This window comes from Polyodon spathula, chromosome 23, assembly GCF_017654505.1.
Source record: "Polyodon spathula isolate WHYD16114869_AA chromosome 23, ASM1765450v1, whole genome shotgun sequence".
In the NCBI taxonomy this organism is placed as follows: Eukaryota; Metazoa; Chordata; class Actinopteri; order Acipenseriformes; family Polyodontidae; genus Polyodon; species Polyodon spathula.
In genome coordinates, this window is record NC_054556.1 from 11,671,296 (window position 1) to 11,691,604 (window position 20,309).

Consider the following 20,309-nt stretch of genomic DNA (forward strand, 5'->3'; position numbering starts at 1 on the left):
CTATAAAGTAATATGAGATAGAACCTATAAAACTATACTAACTCATATACAATAATAAAAACATGAATTAGGTGTAGGGCCATAATAGTCTATAAAATTCTGTGCTGCGTGTTGAAACACCTGCCAACTGAAACTGACTATAAAGGTAGTTAGCAAACATGTTGATGCAACATATGCTGATTTTCATCATTGCATTCGGGCATTGCAGAGTTGCAAATCCCAAGGGGCTTAATAATAAACAGCCCTGTTAAACATTTCAGCAGCTGATGTTAAGCCAACACAGTGAGCAAGAATGGAAAGTGCAACATAGTATTTTCTAAATATCTAGTTGACCCATACAACAGTTGTTACAATGACTGTTCATTTTCTTGAACCAGCACAAACAGCTCTTCAACCACCCTCTCATAAACATGACCAGCTGAAACTAGCATACTACTTGGCTAGCACTGAAATTTCTGTGCCCTGTACTACTTATAATTAAAAAAATTTAAAGAACTAAGCACAATACCAGATATGCAGTATATCATGCTGTACAATGCATTCACTTTTATTGTAGGTTTTATTTTTCTTTCATGTAGAAATGTGTATATTTAAAGTAAAAAAAAAAAAAAAAAGCCAACACATTTCTATAATCTATTAAGACCCTCACTTGCTTTCAGGACAAGAAACTTCTAGAATCAGGAAACACAAAACCGCAATCATTTTTTATTTTTGCAATTTATGATGAGTTAACATGGTTTTACTGAAGGGCTTCAATTATTCATTTTACTATTCTATTTGCCAAAATGTTTATTTGCATACAGAGATAACCCACTTGTGCTCAGACAAAGATAATGGCTTTAGAACAGGGGACACTATTGCTTTGAGATTATATATTGAATCTGTTCTGAGAGATTAACTGTTTCTTTCTTTCTTCAGTTGTCTCCATGTTTGCTGAGTCAGTTTACTTAGTTTGGAGATTCCAGTTAGACCAAGGCTTGTTTCCTGCTTTTCGCAATCTTCAAAGTGCTAAACATTCAGGTGACATCAGTCTGCCAAAGAGGGCTGAACAGAATACTCAAATTCCATTGTACAGAGTGTCAGAGGGTCAACTGAGCCCTATTGGGAATGATAGCCTGTGCACGTCTTCCCTTATATATATATATATCTATATATATATATATATATATATATATATATATAGATATTATATATATATATTATCAATCACACGGTAAATATTTTCCATATACAGCACTGCGAAAAATCTTTGAATATACAGTCGGTACTTGACCAGAAACTACTTCAATGTGAATCGAAATGGATTGTCTATCTTGAATCAATACAACAGATAAACTTATTAATGAATAATTAGGATTAATCATAATTTTCAAAAGTAAATGCAAAATGCAAAATATATATATATATATATATATATATATATATATATATATATATATATATATATATGAGTTAAAACACACACACACACACACACACATATATATATATATATATATATATATATATATATATATATATATATATATATATATATAAACTGATTTCATTGATTATTTTTCAGATATATGGATTGCTATTTCCAGTGTTTACTACATTTATGATATGATGATGTGATGTCTCAATTCATGTTAGGATACAAGATACTAAATTTAATTTTCTATAATGCCATCCTTACTTTGAATTTTCAAATGCATTCACTTTCTGTGATTGCATTTTTTAAATGTATGCATTTTAACATTTTGATGTCTGTCTTTACAAGTATGTAATTATTGGTGCTTGTACGTGATGACTTGATTCAATCAATCACCTGACATTAATATAGGGTTTGAACAGCCTACCAATTAAATGTAAACCTTAAATTCACAGGTGTTCTTGCTTTGCTAGCACGGAGGATGGTCACAATTTGATTGAAAAATTTGCACGCAGCACTATTTTTTTGCACTCTGTTTTTTGCCTGAACTTCCTTTAATAAAGAACACTTATTGGCATGAATTTGGCATTATAGTAATTGCTGTTGCCACTTCACGGTTCTTCCATACATCAACTAATACATCAACTATGTTACTGATATATATTATATATATATATATATATATATATATATATATATATATATATATATATATATATATATATATATATATATATATACACACACACACACTAAATGCTCCAGCAAGCATAACCTGTGAATTCAAGTCTGTTCCAAGGCCAGTACATTGATAAAGCTTTGGCAGCGGGTGTACTTTTAAGTAATCGCTAATCTCCTTCTAACCAGTTTATTCCAGTGTGTTTCCATGGTATTTGGCAAACATTGTCTTTACAATATAGACTAAAATAGCTAACTAAAAATAACAGGACATTGGGAGCCCATCTGAAAAGCACAGCTGCGTGAATACAAAAAAAAAAGAAAAATAAACAGTTATGGAGAATTTAATTGTTAAAGTAAAACATTGTAGATTCAACAAATGCACTTGTTTTACTGTGGAACTCAAATATAGTACTAGGTATTGCATTGATTGCAATAGGTTTCAATTAATAAAATGTACTTTCAATATACAGTTCCTCTACAACACATGTAGTTATTCAGAACATAAGCTGTACACATTGTACTGTTCTGTGTCCTATATTACGCTATCACACTTTCTATTCTATGTCAGTACTGCACTGCAACTTAATTACTGGATACGAAGTGGGCTGGAAATGAGCTGCATGATTGTAAATGTGAGTGTGATCCTAAACACCGTGATGGTATCTGGAGCTTATCTACATTGACTCCCATTTCATTCTGGCTGGGACATTTCAATGTGGTGATATAAGCAAAGGGTGATATTAACAGGTGTGATATTAATCAGGGCTGACTGAAGTTTCAGGTCAGGTCCTATTACCCGAAAGTGTAATGGGCAGCTGGAAGAGACAGCGAATAGGGAGAGAAAAACCACTAAACCTTCAATGTTGAGGCCTGACTAGTCTATATATATCTGTCACTGCTTGCCACAAATAGAATTCAGTTTAGCCCGGAATGAGGCTTGCAAGGGTCTGACATTAAAATGAACTAATGCTTTTTTAAATATAAAATTGGCAGCTTTTCAACTGTTGAAATGAACATGATCGAAGTTTCCCCAGAATCATACGTCAAAGCTGTTCATTTGAAAGGGTCATTTAAGAACTCCAGTTGAATTATTAGCTAAAAAAAAAAATGCAATGTCATTCCCTCTAGTATTTTTACATGGCAGTCCTCCAGGTAAAGAGATTGACTCCAATGACTGCTTGTAAAGGTCATGCTGTCAATTAGTAGGATAATATAGGGGCCTCGTCGCTGCAATTATTTATTAAATAATATATAGTAAATGAAGAACATAAGATTAAAAGTGATAATAAATTACATTGTTATCCATAAAGATCGATTTCAAACCACTACCAAAAAAAAAAGAATTAGGCAGTTGTGTCTTACTTGTTATAAATCGTTTCCAGAATTGAATGGAAAAAAATAAACCACTAAAAATGGGTCATTTTAATATATGGACATCAATTCATTTGAACAGACACCTTTTCACACAGACAGTAGTGGGTGTGTGGAATGGGTTTGCATATTGTTGGTTGTGATTCATTAGGATCCTTTAAGAACTGTCTGGACGGGGTTCTGATGACACTGTGAAGACCCAATTCCATTCTAAAAAAACAACCATCACTGCAGATTGCCACCCCAACTTCCCTGAAGGGGCAGAAATAATTGAGGTCTGGTCACGAATCCCTCCAGAACAATTCAAACATCTCAGTGATTGAGATCAGTACCTGTCATGGTACATCCTATTGACAGTGTGATGGCAAGGGTTTCTGCACAAAACCTATTGAAAACATTTTAATGTGTAAGTTTCTCAATGAGTTTTAGATAAAGTGCTGTGAAAAAGTATTTACACCCTGTCTGATTTTCTGCATTTTCATATTTTTGACATTGAATGTTATCAGATCTTCAAAAAAACCTAATATTGGATAAAAGGGAACCTGAGTGAACAAATAACACAAAAATGTCATACTTATTTCATTTATTTATTAAAGAATGTTATGCAACACCCAATGCCCCCGTGTGAAAAACTAATTGCCCCCTTAAACTCAATAATTGGTTAGGCCACCTTTAGCAGCAATATCTGCAACCAAACAGTTCCTGTAATTATTGATCAGTCTCTCACAGTGCTGTGGAGGAATTTTGGCCCACTCCTTCATGCAGAACTGCTTCAACTCCATAACATTTGTGGGTTTTCGAGTATAAACTGCTTGTTTCAGGTCCTGCCATAACATTTCAATGGCGTTAGGTCTGGACTTTTACTAAGCCATTCCAAAACTTTAAATTTTGTTTTCTTCAACCATTTTGATATAGACTTGCTTGTTTGTCATTCTCCTGTAGAATTCTCTGATACAGAGCAGAATTCATGGTTCCTTCAATGACGGTAAGTTGTCCAGGTCCTGATGCAGCAAAGCATCCCCAAATCATGACACTACAACCACCATGCTTAACCGTTGGTATGAGATTCTTACTGTGGAATGCAGTGTTTGGTTTTCACCAGACATAACGGGGCCCATGTTGGCCAAAAAGATCCACTTTTGACTCTTCTGTCCATAGAACATTGTTCCAGAACTCTTGAGCATCATTCAGGTGCTTTTTGGCAAACTTGAGACGAGCATTAATGTTCTTATTAGTGGGCAGTGGTTTCCGCCTTGCTACTCTGCCATGAATCCCATTTTTGTCCAGTGTCTTTCTGATGGTGGAGTCATGAACACTGACCTTAGCCAAGGCGGGAGAGGCCTGCAGATCCCTGGATGTTGTTCTAGGGTTCTTTGTGACTTCCTGGACGATTTTACGCTTTGCTCTTGTAGAGATTTTGGCAGGACAGCCACTCCTAGGAAGATTCACTACTGTCCCAAACTTTCTCCATTTGGACCTTATGGCTCTGGTTTGGTGGTTTGGTGGAGCTCCAGGCCTTAGAAATGGCTTTGTAACCCTTTCCAGACTGATAGGCATCAACAACTTTTTTTTTCCAGAGGTCTTCAGGAATTTCTTTTGATTGTGGCATGATGTGCATCTAGAACCTGTGTGCTGACAACTTCACTCTGATGGTAAGGGCCAAATTTAGTTTAGGCCAAAGATTTATATTGGGCAGGGCTGGCACAAATCAGGCCTGATTGTTAACCAAAGTATTCAAACAGCTGACCCTAACTATCCCTTTCATTGGGTTGAGTTAACTAGGGGGGCAATAACTTTTTGACACATGAATATTGCATGTTTGATTACCTTGCACACCAAACTTTGGTGTCATTTTTTTTTCTTTCAGACTCCCTCTATATACTACTACAACCCACAAAATTATCTGACCAAATTCAATGTGACAAATGTTCAAAAATGCAGAAAATCAGACAGGGGGCAAATAGTTTTTCACAACCCTGTACATATCGTCATGGTGAAATAGAAACTTGTGTATGTCTGGATTTTTAGTCTTGTATATTGTCATATTTGCCAATTCAGGATAGAAAAACTGGACAGCAGCAGTCCCCATCAGTAATTCTGAATGCAGTTCAAGGTTAGGCTTCTGATGTGTTGTGTGAATGACCTTAGAGTTAAGAGTGAGAGTGTTGTAATGGGGAATGGGGCAAGCTTTTGCAACCAATTCTGAAAGACGATACAGTGATGAGAGAATGGGGCTGGAGGTCTGGAGATCAATACGAACAACAATTGCATTTTTAAGCAACCGTGATGTAATATTTGTACTTACGTTGTTTTAAAGGAATGATAACCAAAGCTTTAAAATGTATTTTCTTTTTAGCAATAACTCCCAACAGAGAGAATGATAGGAGATTTTGGACAGTTTATTTGTCAGTACAGTAATCCGTCGCGTATCTGCCCGTCACATATCCGCTCTAACCATTTATCTGCCATGATCAAGCTCTTCAGCAACGTTAGTTTATTATTGAACAAGAGAAGAAGTTGAAAGATTGTAGAGCCTACCAAAGTTTTCATACGCTGTGTTGTATGTGATCCGTGCGATGCCGTTGTTGGTAGTGTCACGTGAGCTGTCCAGGGCGTATCATCTTTAAACTCCGTCTCGCTCTCCTGCCTGTCACTCAGCAGCGAATGCATGCACCCACTCAGCAGACGGTTACCCAGTCACAAGCATTAATACCCTGTATCTTTCTAAACAAGGGATTCAGGTGAGCTCCTTAAGAAAAGCTGAATCTCAAAGCAATAATTCTGTGAATATAGTAATTGTTACAGCTGTGTATAATGGTATTTAAAACATGATTAATTTATATTTACAGTTTACATCTCCACCCTGACTGTGGTCCCACCCACATTACTGTAATGAGTTTGAGCCAAAGATAAAACTGGTCTGTTAGAATCTTTGTTAATTCCCTGGTGTGAAGTGCAATACTTTGATTATTCACAAGTCTTTAAAGAGTGCTTGTTAACATTCTTCTAGGTTGACTGCTTTGAGAGTTAGAACAAAACAGTTGAGAAAGATTTCACAAGCTGCAAACTTGATTTAATTAATCAAAATGGGCTTTATAAAACAGCCCTTAATAAAACATTCCTTAAAACAGTACCGATTCGGTCATCACAAACTGATGGGGATTTAAAGCACCCAGGTGGCCTCAATACAGCTGTCCAACATGTCTAATCTCTAAGTACAGCCTGTACACCAGAGTGTAACCATTAAACTGTCCCCCAGCAACACTCTGCCCCAGATGTACTGTAAATAATACCACATTTGTTCTACATAGTATATCTTACTGTGATGTATCTTACATCCAATAGGGACAGAGTATTGCATTGTATACTTGGAGATAACAATCTCTCTTACTAGGATAGTATACTGGACTTCATCTCTGGACCTCTCCACTTAGAAGATGGTGGATCTCCCATTTAGTGGTAAAACGTCTACTTATTCGGATAGTCAAGGTAAAAAAAGTTGACTACTCACCACTTAAAAAATATAGATTAATAAATGATGTGTATAATAATGTCTGGTGCTCTATTTGAATATAGTGATTTTGAACACTTTTGTAATTTGCCTGAAGGAAAATGCTACAGTGCTGCTGCTGGCATTAAATTGAAATTAAAGGGTGCGATTAATCTACCAGTTGACTGTGACTTTTAAAGCCAACTCATCGACTATTCTTTGCTACCCCTACTCCTCATATGCTCGTTGTGTCCTGTAGTTATCACTTCATTGAAGAGATTGCCAGCTACACTTTTATAGTATCTTATTTCATGGTAAAGTAAATAATGGTCTAACATCTATTGAGAATGAAAAAGATACACGTAACAGGAAATTCAAGTTAAGATATTTAGCATTATGAAAATGATAGTAGATGTGTAGTAGAGCTGTAATTGACCTTACACAAAATCAATTCATCATCGAAAAGTACCCAATTTAACCACAAATATAAGTGTAGCATGTTTAACAAATCAATATCAGTATGTGTAAGCATTTGGTAACATTTCCATACACAGTGTACCCATTACCTTCAGGTTGTGGTCAGCCCTACATGTTGCACAATGTTCCTGTCTTTCATTTTCCTACATCACTCTGCTATCTGCAATGATTAACCATTCTTTGTTTTTTTTGCCAACAGGGAGAACATCAGTTTGAATCTTGAGATTATAAACTAATAAATAAATTAAAAGTCCTCCATGGGGTAACAAGCACTTTAAATGTATCTATTTTTAATTTTTAAATTTTTTAAAATATATAACATATAGAGGAGGTGGACGTACTGTACATACCTGACACTTCACATATTACCATATAACTGGAGAACTGCTTACACTATATAACACAATTTTTGTTTCTGGGAAGTAAGTGTTATTTCCTAATAGCTTATGCCTTAAAAGTATAGAAAATGGCTATTATTCCCCACAGACTTTGCTTTTGTGACCAGGATGTGTTTTGTAGTCATTTTTGTATTACTTTAGTATAAATACACGTTAATTTGGATTCATACGTTGTTTTTTTCTGACTTTATGTGAACAAAAAGACACACATTTGCCTGTTTTCCCATTGGAAATAGTGATATTTTGAAATATCACTGTCCTGGTCACAAAAGCAAAGTTTGTGGGGAATAATAGCCATTTTCTATACTTTTGAGGCATAAGCAATTAGGAAATAACACTTACTACCCAGGAACAAAAAAAAAAAAAAAAAAATTTGTTACACGGTTAGTCATAAAACCTACTATTTACATTATGTAGCATAAGTTATAAAGAAAACCTTCTGGGTATATGGGATGGTGTCTGTCTGTCTGTCCATTCATTTATCCAGTTGTCATGGTATTAACTTTATTTAACATCATTTATTAATAATATCAGACATATCTTAGATATATGGAGGTGTCTGTCTGTCTGTCTGTACATTCAGCCATGTTTACAGCACACTTTTGTGCATATACAACCACTTATCAAATTGTGATTAAACATTTAGTTGCCATTTCTTATTCTATACTGTTCTGTACATACTGATACAAACCTTTCTGAGCTTAAACTTTTTAAAAATAAGTTTCACTGATGTGATGAGAAACAGTAACAAGACAAGAATCGGAAACCAAATAACATGAATAATAATACCTTTTTAAAAAACATTTCCATTGTACTTTTAACCTATAACTCGTTTTTCATGGTATTTGCACAGTAATAGTTGACCATGCTTTTGTCATGCTTATAATATGCATTTACTGTGCTTAAGAATACCTCTTAGGTCATTCACCATGCTTGGTTGTGTTAATATAAGACACTAGATTAGCATTTTAAAATAGCATATCTAGCAATCTGCTAGATGAGCCCACAGAGTTACTCATTTATGCACACAATCAACTCTGTTCAATGCCCACAGATTAAATTACAACCAATACTTTTATTACAACTAATATATCTATATAAATACATTGTTAAATATCACATGCGCATGAAATAACATGCAGACCTTTGCACTATAAGGAGGAAGGGGTCCCAGGGTGTCTCACCTGATAAAGGCACAGCCTCGTGGTGTGCAGGATGAGTCACACAGTCAGGGGACTGGCTATTCGAAGTTGTTGATTTTTGCTGGGGTTTCCTCAGAGAAAGTCAGCAGTCCTGCGAGTTAAGGAAGCGAAATCATCAGGGTTTCTCTTCATTGCGTGTCACAGCAGACATCTGCAGGGCGGGTCTTTGTCCTCCAGGGGGCAGGTAGCTCACAGGTATCTGCTGTTAATTTCCTGTGGGGACTGCTGAAGTGAGGGAACATAACACGATGGTGTAAACAAGGGTAAAGTACTAATGTAAAAAGAAGGTTGGGAGAAAGCTGTATCATTTTGTGGACAGGATGGATTTTCACAAAGTACAAACAGTGTGGAATGTTTTACAGCCACACCACGTTTAGTGGCCACAAAATCCTACAGTTGTTAACAGCTCAACAGTTTAAAACTTAACAAAAAATACAGACCAGGACTATAATTTAATGTTTCCCTCCTGCAACACAACTTTAAGCTTCATTTAATGTATTGTAAATACTAGGCTTTACCACTGAGATGTGCCAAAGTACTACATACAGCAATAGCTCTACACTTTAATACTTCTTGGCATTTCATGTAGTTTCCAATGCTTTCGTTTGAGTAAGATATGAGAAAAAAAACATGTTAACTTTTCACTGCTGATTTCTGTTGTATACTGTGAATACTGTTTTTATATTTTCACTGTTCCTTTGCTTGCTAGAACATATGTTTTTAGATTCTGCAGCCATGCATAGAAATTATTGAACAGCATTGAAAATGTAAACAAGAGGTATCCATATTACAGTATAAATTAATACATATTTGGAAGCAACAATAATTTTTTTTTTAATTTTAAATACATGATCTTTAAAGCATTCTAAATATTCAAAGCCACCGTATGCCTTCAATGCATATATTACAACCACAAAGGAATGCAAAACATCACCATAATCCCATTCTACACAGCCGTACTCTACTGGCAATAGTACAGTATATTACATAGTATATATTTCAATTGCAAGCAGCACCTGTATACTGTATTCACTGTACATACAAACCCAACCTATAATTTGCATACTTATATGAGGAAATCAGGCCTCTACATTCATTTTAAGATGTCACTCAAAGTGTATTCAAATCCGTAGTAAAATGATTTCCCCATGTCATGCATTTACCATTTTTACCACACAAATCATGTCATATTAGAAATATCTATCTGAAGTCTAAACTAATAAAGATTTGATTTGCGTTTCAGAAATCCAGGAACCAGGTTGGGTTATCCATATGATGCTAGAGAAGCTATGAGATACACAGGCAGATCACTAAGTTGAAACCTGTCATTAAACCCAAGGCATAAAGGTCACAGTGAAAACTAGTTAAAAAGACATTCATGATCAGTACATTTTCCCTTTGGTCTAGGAAAGGCACAGGATGTTCAAGTCATCTACAATAGTGCCTACTGTAGCCAGTGTCATTGTCCCTCACCTTGCATGAGCACAATAAAATGAAACTGCCCACTGCATTGTTCTCATGCCAGTCTGTGGGCTTGTCACTTGACTCACCTCATAGGGTGAGCTGCATCTAGCCCCTCCCCTGTCACATCATTCCATCACGTGTTCCAGCGTTTGATACTCAAACCCTCATGTGCTTTCTGTTGCAGCTATTCGCAGACTCAGTGGATGTGGATCCTGTGTAAACTTTCCAAGATCTTTTTTTTTTTTTTTGGGAGGTGGGGAATTGGCACATGAGATGGAAAAGCAGTTTCTATATTTGTAAGTGCTCTAATCTGAATAAACTTGTGACAGCTTTTAAATGCATATTACTGTACTGGACATCATGGTGGTACCAGCTGAACTCACAAGTGTTGCTATTTCTGTGAAATTGGTCAGAATTCCCAGTACAATTGGTGTTATTAGTATTTACTAAAGTCAATTTGCAGTTTATGTTGGCAGTTTTGCATGCTTATTGTGTGCTTTTGATAACATAAATAGATACATGGAATAGAGTTACATATTAACACATCCATTGTTCAAGCATATATTTTCATTGTGTGTGTATATATATATATATATATATATATATATATATATATATATATATATATATATATATGACTGTGGCAGGCTGGTGAGTGGATAGAGGCCCAGAGACAGTCTGGAGTTCAAAAAAATAACTATTTTATTATAAACACAAAAATGAAAGGGCACAAGGGCCAAAACAAAGCAATTTAAACACAAAATAAACAAAATAAAGCAAAAATACACTCACAAAAATAAAGGTTTCCAGGTTGGGCAATGCCTTCACTGGATTCAAAACATTCAAAAATCACAAACACCAAAACACCAACCTGCTTCCCCAGCTCCCTCCTCCTAAATGAAAAGCAGAGGCCTCCTTTTATGTCAGGTGGCTGGGTGCTGATTGATCGTTAATTAAACTAATCATCTAATCAACCCCAGCCACCAAGCAGGTAGGGGAATTTAACCCCATCCCTGCCAATATCTAAAGAGCAGAGCTATGCTCTGCCACAATGACATATTATGTAGCATAAATGAAGAAGTGTTTATAATTGAGTGTCATCCTTTATTTAATAGTGATTAATGGTCTTCACATAGCCCCGTACCATCTGTGTGTTGTACAGCTTCCTGACATCACCTACCACGCCACTCAAGCCATCCTTTGAGACAGTAGGCACCTACATCTGTTTATAAATGTATATTAACCAATATGAACTGAGATCTACAGGAACAATACATATCAAATGCTCCAAGATCAAACAAGAACTGCGAGTTCCCCCTGAGGGATAACTTACCCTAACTACAGGTAAATCAGCAGTTTACAGGTTTTAAGGCATCATTACTGGATTTAGCTTCATTAAAACAGTTTAAATACTGGTCGAGCCCGACTAAATTTACACAAGTACTGTCATGCCAGAAGAGAACACTTACAGCCTACAATTAAAGTCAATGGAGAATTGGTTGAGTTCCCCCCTGTGGCAAAGTGGTTTGTAGTGCACAGGTGCAGTGGTGATGCGGTACTCAGGAATGACAGATACGAGACAGTTCACGGTATAAAAGCAACTCTTTATTTGCTGGTAAATAATAATACCTGGCTCTACACAATCATGTGTAATGATGTTTGCTCAAGCAAACCACGGGGTTCAGACCTGAAATAATAATGCACTGAACAACACACACACAAATACAACACGGTCACAAGCCCAGAGTGAGTGCTCTTTGTGAAAGTGGTGGTTTACAGGTTTATTCGTGCACAATGGTGAAGTGTAGTCCGGGTTTAATTGCTGGATGTTTAACTACAGCTTCCGGAGGTTAGCCTTCTATAATGACACGCACAGACAGTTAAAAATAAACATAACACTTAACACTCACAATACGTGTATTACAGTCCATTTCCTCATAACCACAACAAAGGAACTGATTACATAGTCAAGTCCCCAATGATACCCAATGATACCCTTAGTCACGCACCTCTGCGATAGCTAGTTCAGTCACGTCTCCTCCAATCCATGACCGACACATTGTGTACTGCTTTAGGCCCATGATGTCTGGCATTGTGACTTCACCCCCTTCCTGGCTGGCTAGCTGGCTGGCTTTCGACTGGCCTGGAATGAACTGCCAGAACAACCAGTATGAGACACTCTGTTCCTGTTAAACAGCGCCCTCACAGATCAGGAGGGAGATTGTTGACTAGGATTTATTCACACAGAACGTGGTAAATATTTTCCTCAGAGCAATTTCTCTAACTCAGCACTTTTGTTGTGGTGAGTGTCTTTAAAATCCATCTGAACTTTTTAAACTTTGTTTTCATGTTGTGCGACCACAGGAGATTATTATTCCCCCCTCTGGTGAGTCTGGAAATCTGCCAGTTGAAGATTATTGTGCAATGTACTATAAAAGCTGGATGGTTACAATGTGGCAATATAAATATGCTGTGGACACATGTTTTATGTTGCTTCTTGTAGTTGAACTCAGCACAAGGATATTTTACATTGATTTCTTATAGACCAATTGGCAAATCATTATACCCTGAGTATATCAGAACACAACATAAGACCACAGCACCGCAAGCAATGGGAACAGTGGGTCAAATCTAAAAAGCGTAGGTCATTAACTCTTTCCTTCACAGTCTATAATCAAATGGAAGCTGAATCATGCTGTACAAATAATGTAGTTTACACTTTATAAACATGTTCTCACCTCCAAAGTACTTGTGTAACTGAACGTGTGAAGTAACAGCACTTGCTTTGGTGGAAAACATTCCATAATGCTGTTGAATAAAAGACAGCTTTACTTGCACCATACATACAGACTCCTGTTTATTACATTCATTTATATATGTGTTTGTAAACACGTCTGCTGAGGCATACTGGCGTCAGTGGCAGCAAAAAAATAAGAAACTTGAGTCACATAAAGAGGCACAAATTACAAAATACAAAACTCTAAACAAAACCATACATTGATGTCTATCCCAGATGGGAAGTGCCAATGAGTAAATGCAATTCCTGGCAATATCCATGAATGCATAGTTTGCTTTAAAACTGTTGGCACCGAGTTAAAAGCCACAAGGTTTCCTACTTTGTGAAATTTTTTATTATTTTTATTATTTTTATTATGGGGATGCTCATGGATTGAAGTAGAACAAACTGTCTATTTAGCATGAGCAGGCCTTCATGACCGACAAGAAAGTCTAATTCCTGACAAAGTAGAACAAAAAAAGTATAAAAAAAAAAATACATACAGTCAAGTGCAGGTTCTTGTCCTGGCTGTGCGAAGTCAGCGATCCTCGCTGGAGATTCCACAGGGAGTGTCGTATTGGCTACGGCACTCCAGTGGGCTAGGAAGGCACTATCGTCTGGGAATGAATAACCTCTCCACAGTACAGCAAACCCTACTGACCAGATGGCCAGCCAGCCCAAGCCTTTGGCCTCCAAAGGGTTTACAAAAGACGATAGGATTGCCGGTGGGATCGGAGGACACTCGCTGTCCTTCAGTCCTCCTGAACTGTTGTGGGGATTTGTTGCAGTGATGGAATATAATGACATTCTAAATTGAGGAGGGAAATGGCTGTGAAATATTTGGGCAGGGCTCAATAACTTGGGAACATCGGTTGTTCAGTCATGGAGGATGAAAAGGGACAATTTGACTGAGAACATACTGATCGTCAGTCTACCTGATCTCTGAGTGGTTTGCAGGAGTGATTTCAAATGGAGTAGAAAGGTGAAATATGATCAAATAATAATAATAATAATAAGCCATTGGAAGAATCAGTACATTGCCATTGAAGCTACTTTAGGAAGGAACAGAAATAAACCTACAGGTGTGTCAACTGAGTTACATAACATGATCTAACATGAATTGTATATTGACTTTGTTACTCTAGTCAGATTCCTTGGCGCTACTCAATTGCCTGCTTGCTGAATCACAATGTGCATTACTCCATGACAGTTTAATTCAAATTACACATACTTCAGTATCAGAGGATGGGGAGACGAGCCTGAAAACCAGATGATATGCTATGATTAAATGCAATGGATAAATGTAGAAGTGAACAATAGCAGTATCTGGTTTCACAAGGTCTTGCTAATTCTAACACTGGCTGTGTAAAGTTAAAATGCATGCATGTTGCAGTAATTCTGTTCAACTCTTTCCATGGTTTGCTGAAACAATACATTATATTGTATTATATTTTTAAATATAATTTTACATTAGGTGCCTCTTTAATTACATTATAATTAGTAATAAACATTTACATATGTATAAATTACAGTACAAGAGTTTACAGGATTCTTAGTTACAGTTGCCATGCAACAGGACTACACATGTCTCCTCTATTCAACACCAAGGTGTATTTACAATTGCAATAATAAAATGTCCTATAAAAAAAGTCCTATAAAAAATCCCCATTGGTTTTATAGGACTGCTGCCATCCTAAATGATATATCCATTAATCACATTTGATATTAATATTACCTCATTGCTGTCATTCCAGAAAAAGATCCTTTAGAATCTACATATCATACAAATGATCAAGTTTGATGCGTTAATCCTAAACCATTGCTGTTGGTTCCTGTGGGGTCCTACACATAATCTGAAAATCATTAGATAAATCTTACCTGTTTTATATCTGCAATCTAGATTTTCAAACAAGCACATGTTGTAGTAAGCATGTATTTCGATTTAAGATGTGGTACCTGGTACTGCAGTATATTATCTTAAAGAAGGACCCCAGCATCCATGCCCTCTTCTCAGTTGCACCTCCTAGGCCATTTCATCTTAGCAGTGTCTTCTGGGTCAAAGTATGTCAGTCTTTAGAGAAGGTAGAATGTTGGTGAAGCAGGGACTGGCACCATTTTACTACCCAGGTGAAATAACCAAGACTAACTGAAAGCAAGGCTTGCAAATATCAGGTAAGATATATATATATATATATATATATATATATATATATTATATATATATATATATATATATATATATATATATATATAGTATATATATATACATGTTTTAGTAAAAGGGCCAGCAGAATGTATAATACATTTTTCTCCCTTATTGCACTCTATCCTAGGGTAATACCAGTCACTGACTAATAAAAAAAACATCTAAACTTTACAAGAAGATCCATCTAGGGCAACTATTTTCAAGAAGCTTCCTCTCATATGCTATAGAAGAGACACAAATCTAGGCGACTCTCTGTTCCACAGCACCGCACATCCCTCTATTGCTACATCTAAATCGTATGTCATATTTAATGGATGATATAGCTTTTAATATTTAATCATTTCAATTATGAATGAAGAACTGCTACATGAAATCTATCCTAGGACTCTCGTATTGAAAAGCATTACGTTTTCACTTTGATTGGTGCAAAAGCATTTGTTTATGGTTGTGCGCAGCAAGTTTCTGTGCTGTACTTCCAAAACCATGTGCTTTCGATAAGCAACTGCAGCTCGCAGTGTACAACTGGACAATGTGAGCTTTCAGTGAATCCAGCAACTGTCACCCAGGTTATCCAATTATAGACAGATGCGCTGCATGACAGATCACCTATCACATTCCACTGACTTCTTGGATTTCAGTTGCCACTGGTGTTGGGGAAATGACCCAAGAACCACCCTCTTAGTAATTTTCCATGTTTCAAGCATGTGTTTTATATACAGTATTTTATTACTGATTTCCCTCCATTTGATCCCCTTCCACACTGTAGTACATCAGTCCCAAAGGCTTGAAAAGCAGCACCTTGACTGGATATTTTCTCGATTTGGGTCAGTATTTAATTATAGACATACAGTAAATACCTGGCAGAACAGCTGTGGAGCACTGCAGGCTATAACTATCATACCAGTTTCTTGTTAGAAATTTCTTCTAACCTTTTAGGTATTGTTCTGTTATTACGCAATTTTGATTACCCACTGTATGTGCGTGCACTGGTTTTATTTATCCTTTGTTCCAAACAAAATGTGTCCCAAGTCCCAAACATGTACTAGTCTGCAAAAGTAAAAATGAAGAACTATGATTACAACTATTGAGAATCAGGTTTTTTTACCCATTGGACAATGCAAGGAATGACTGAAGTGGTACATATACTGTTGATGGTGTTTCTCTAGGACCTAACCCAGGTTTCCAGGTTAAGAGACCAACACTCTGCTGTCTACTGTGCCTAGATCAAGGCTTCATCAGCAGAGCAGGCAGACAGTTACTGCTTGACTCTGTCAGTTGCTTGAAGGCATTCATTGCAACATAAATCACTGTAAAATGGTCTTTGAGTTAAAATGTCAGTATCTCACCATACAGGGCTCTACGATAAATTAACCTGTCAGTCATCATGCTCAATTATTGGACAATCGCCAAAACATGTGTCAGCCTGACTCAGTTTCCTGTAGCTTTAATCCTTATTAAACATTCTGGAGTTATGGGTGTTGTGAGCTGTGAAAACCCAGACTGATCTAAACCATGGGTAGGCAACTCTGGTCCTGGAGTGTCATTCCATCAAAGGCTTTACTGGTACATTTAATTGTACTTTGGGCTCAGGATAGGGGTTTGATAGGTTCAATTTAATTATTACAGACATGGTTGGAACAAAGACATGCATAAAAGCTATTTGATCCAGACACCTGCTTTTACAATTCAGTGATAATATTAAAAAACGGGTGCCAGTATTCAAACCTCATACGTTGCTTAGATCATTAAAGAGACCTTTATAATGTCACATTGCATAGGGATCCATTTATAAACATGCTGTGGTTTCCAAAAAGTGAAGCCATTCAGAATGTGGTCTGACCATACGGATTGAGACACCGTGAATACAGTCCATGGAAGCTCACCCCTGAGCGTTAAATGGAACAGAAAGTGCAGCAGGAAAGGAGACATTCCAGCCCCTCAGCTGTTCTGTGAGGCAAATCCCATCCTTCACACACAGTGCAGATGATGAGTCATAAATCACGTGCCCTCCCTCTCCCAGAGCTCTTGGATTCTTTGTATGTCATTAAAACGAACTGGAACCCATACAAGTAACTTGTGACAGTCAGGTAGCAAGTGGAACATGATTATTACATTACGTGCATGTTGCTTCAAGTGCTGCTTCAATGTATCAAATTTTCCTCACCCTTTTAATGTTGTCTGCAGCAATCATTCTGTGTTGTGTTAATTACCTGTTATAACCTATATATTACCAATGCAGAGTTACACAGTATAATTAATGTTCCTGTATTTTGAAGTGTATCCCGAATATCCTACTGTGAAACTAAATACCAGTTCAACTATGTCAGTCTCCATTAATATCTTATTATCATAATAACAAAAAAAAACAATTCCATGAATCTTACCTCCATTCACTATATAGGTCTCACATGTGGTTTTTCAGGAAATTAATTTCATATTATAAAATTATGTCTGATACTATACTTGGCTACAAAAGGTTCTATTTACATGCCTTACTTGCAGATAGTCTTCCTTGGTCTTTTCACTTGGTGAGTGAATTGGGCCCTATTTTCCACTGTGCTGTAATAAAGCATATCTTACCTATTTCATCTGGTAATGTCTGAGAATGCTACTGTAATCACACCTTCTGTAATTACACCTGTTTCAATTACAGTTATTTCATTTTGCATGGCCCTCAATACAACTGTGGCAATGTTGCCCAGCCCATGTGTATTTCTGTGTTGTATGTTGAGTGTGGTGTGTTAATGTTGGTGTATAGTCATTGGTACACGGGATATAATATGGGTTATGCCCACAAGTGTTTAAAATGTATATTTGTATTTAGGCACGAGGATTGCACAGCACTTCATGTGCAGGTAAAATGCAGTAATATACGAGCACAGGGAATTGCACTTTATTAATTCATGTCCAGTACCGAGACTCCAATTGAATGATTGATTGATAGCAATCGAGTCTCGGTACAGCTGCATAAAAACAACATGTTTTCACTCACTCGGGGTTGTGTGTTTGGTGAGTGGAGAACGGGATTGGAGATGGAGGTAACAATAATAAGAATAAAGTAAGAACTTCTCACCGTTTTTGTCTCTTTATTTTGGCAAAAGTGTCGTGTCCTGTGTTTTGTTTGTCTTGCAACCTTTTACTTTCTGCTTGTGTAATCATTAAATGCTGATCACAAGCAAGCGCTCAGCTTCACCAAAACTCCAAATCTCTGTTTATTCCTGTTTCTGGTCTGACATCACCCACTACAGCCATCTTTGTGACAACAACTTATTAAGGGGAATGGGAAAATTCTGGCTATTGTTCCCACCCCTTAAGATTATTTGTTTCTGTTATTAACCAACCAGCAGCTTCTACAAATAACTGACATGCTTTGCTGCCAGTGACATGCTTTAACCTGAAATACATGTGTCGTTAAAGTGATGAGAAGTACTGAATTTTAAGCCTGCAATTACTGGTTTTACTGGTATTTTTTATTATAATAGAAAGCTGTGCAAGAGGTTTCAGGAAAGAAACTCTAAATACAATTATAATTTGACTGACAGAGAAAGTTGTTGCAACCATCACGAAACATTTCTGCTCCCCAAACCACCTCATTTTCAGTTTTGCCGGGGGGGGACGGGGGGGACGGTTGTCAGTCAAACCAGCACCAGCTGAGAAAGTGGTGTGAACTAATAAGCTGAACTGATATTTCTAATCTTATACTGAATAAACACAACCTTCTATTGACAGGATTGTTTTTATAGGTTACGCCTAATGTAGTAAGCTTATTCATTCTTCAACCTAAAGAACATATATTCAAGGGAAATCTAAAGATATAATCTATAAGGAAATGTATATTCAGCATTTGAAAAGAATGTTGTTAATCTGTTCTGTGATGTGAAAACAATAGGCCTACAGGGATTTTCTCCTATAGTATTGCACAGCGTTTACAAAGCTGCGCTGTCATGACAACACTAAGGGTATTCTAGTTCTTTGCCCTTGAAGGCATTGAAATATATTCCTTTCTTTGGTTGTTTAAGACCAAAGTTCAAGGTGGTATGACAGAGATACAGGATTGTTGATATCCTTATAATGGAACCAGGTTGTAAAAACATTCAGTGACTCATAGCAGTTTAGTGTTTTCTGCTAAAAATGCTGAAATTAACAATGCATATTTATTCACTGATTGCTCAAGTGTAGAAGACGTATTCATAATCCAATAGATAACATTTCTATGTATTATAAAACGCATTCTGTGCAACTTTTCTGTACCAAGGGCAATGGTGGCACAATCATAGGCACCAGAGATGGGTGGGCCAATAGGCCACTGCCCATGCTCTTTTTAAAAGCGAGGGTGAGAAGAAACCCACACACACACGCACACACACACACACACACAGAGTGAGTAATTGTTTTAACGCATGGTGCCTGCTTTATTTTTCTGATTTCCTTCAGTTGCGGGTGTGTGAAACATTATAGAGAAATGAAGATTGCTGTGATCGGTCAGAGCCTCTTTGGGCAGGAGATGTATAAAGAGCTGCTCAAGGAAGGACACACGATTGTGGGAGTGTTCACAGTCCCAGACAAAGATGGATAATACCTTGAATCTCATCGTTCTTCCAAAACGCAGTGACACAGAAAAATCAAATAAATCCACAAATTAAGACGACACTGGAACAGTGTTGATAGACAATAATCCTAACGGTTTGCTAACTGTGCCGCCAGCTTCTACAGAGGAACACTGAAGCTTTTAACAAATCACATGGGAAAGAATGAGCGCAGAGAAGCAGAGTCATCGGGAGAACTGTTTAAACATTTTTTACCATTTCATGTAATTTGTGTACAAAGTAG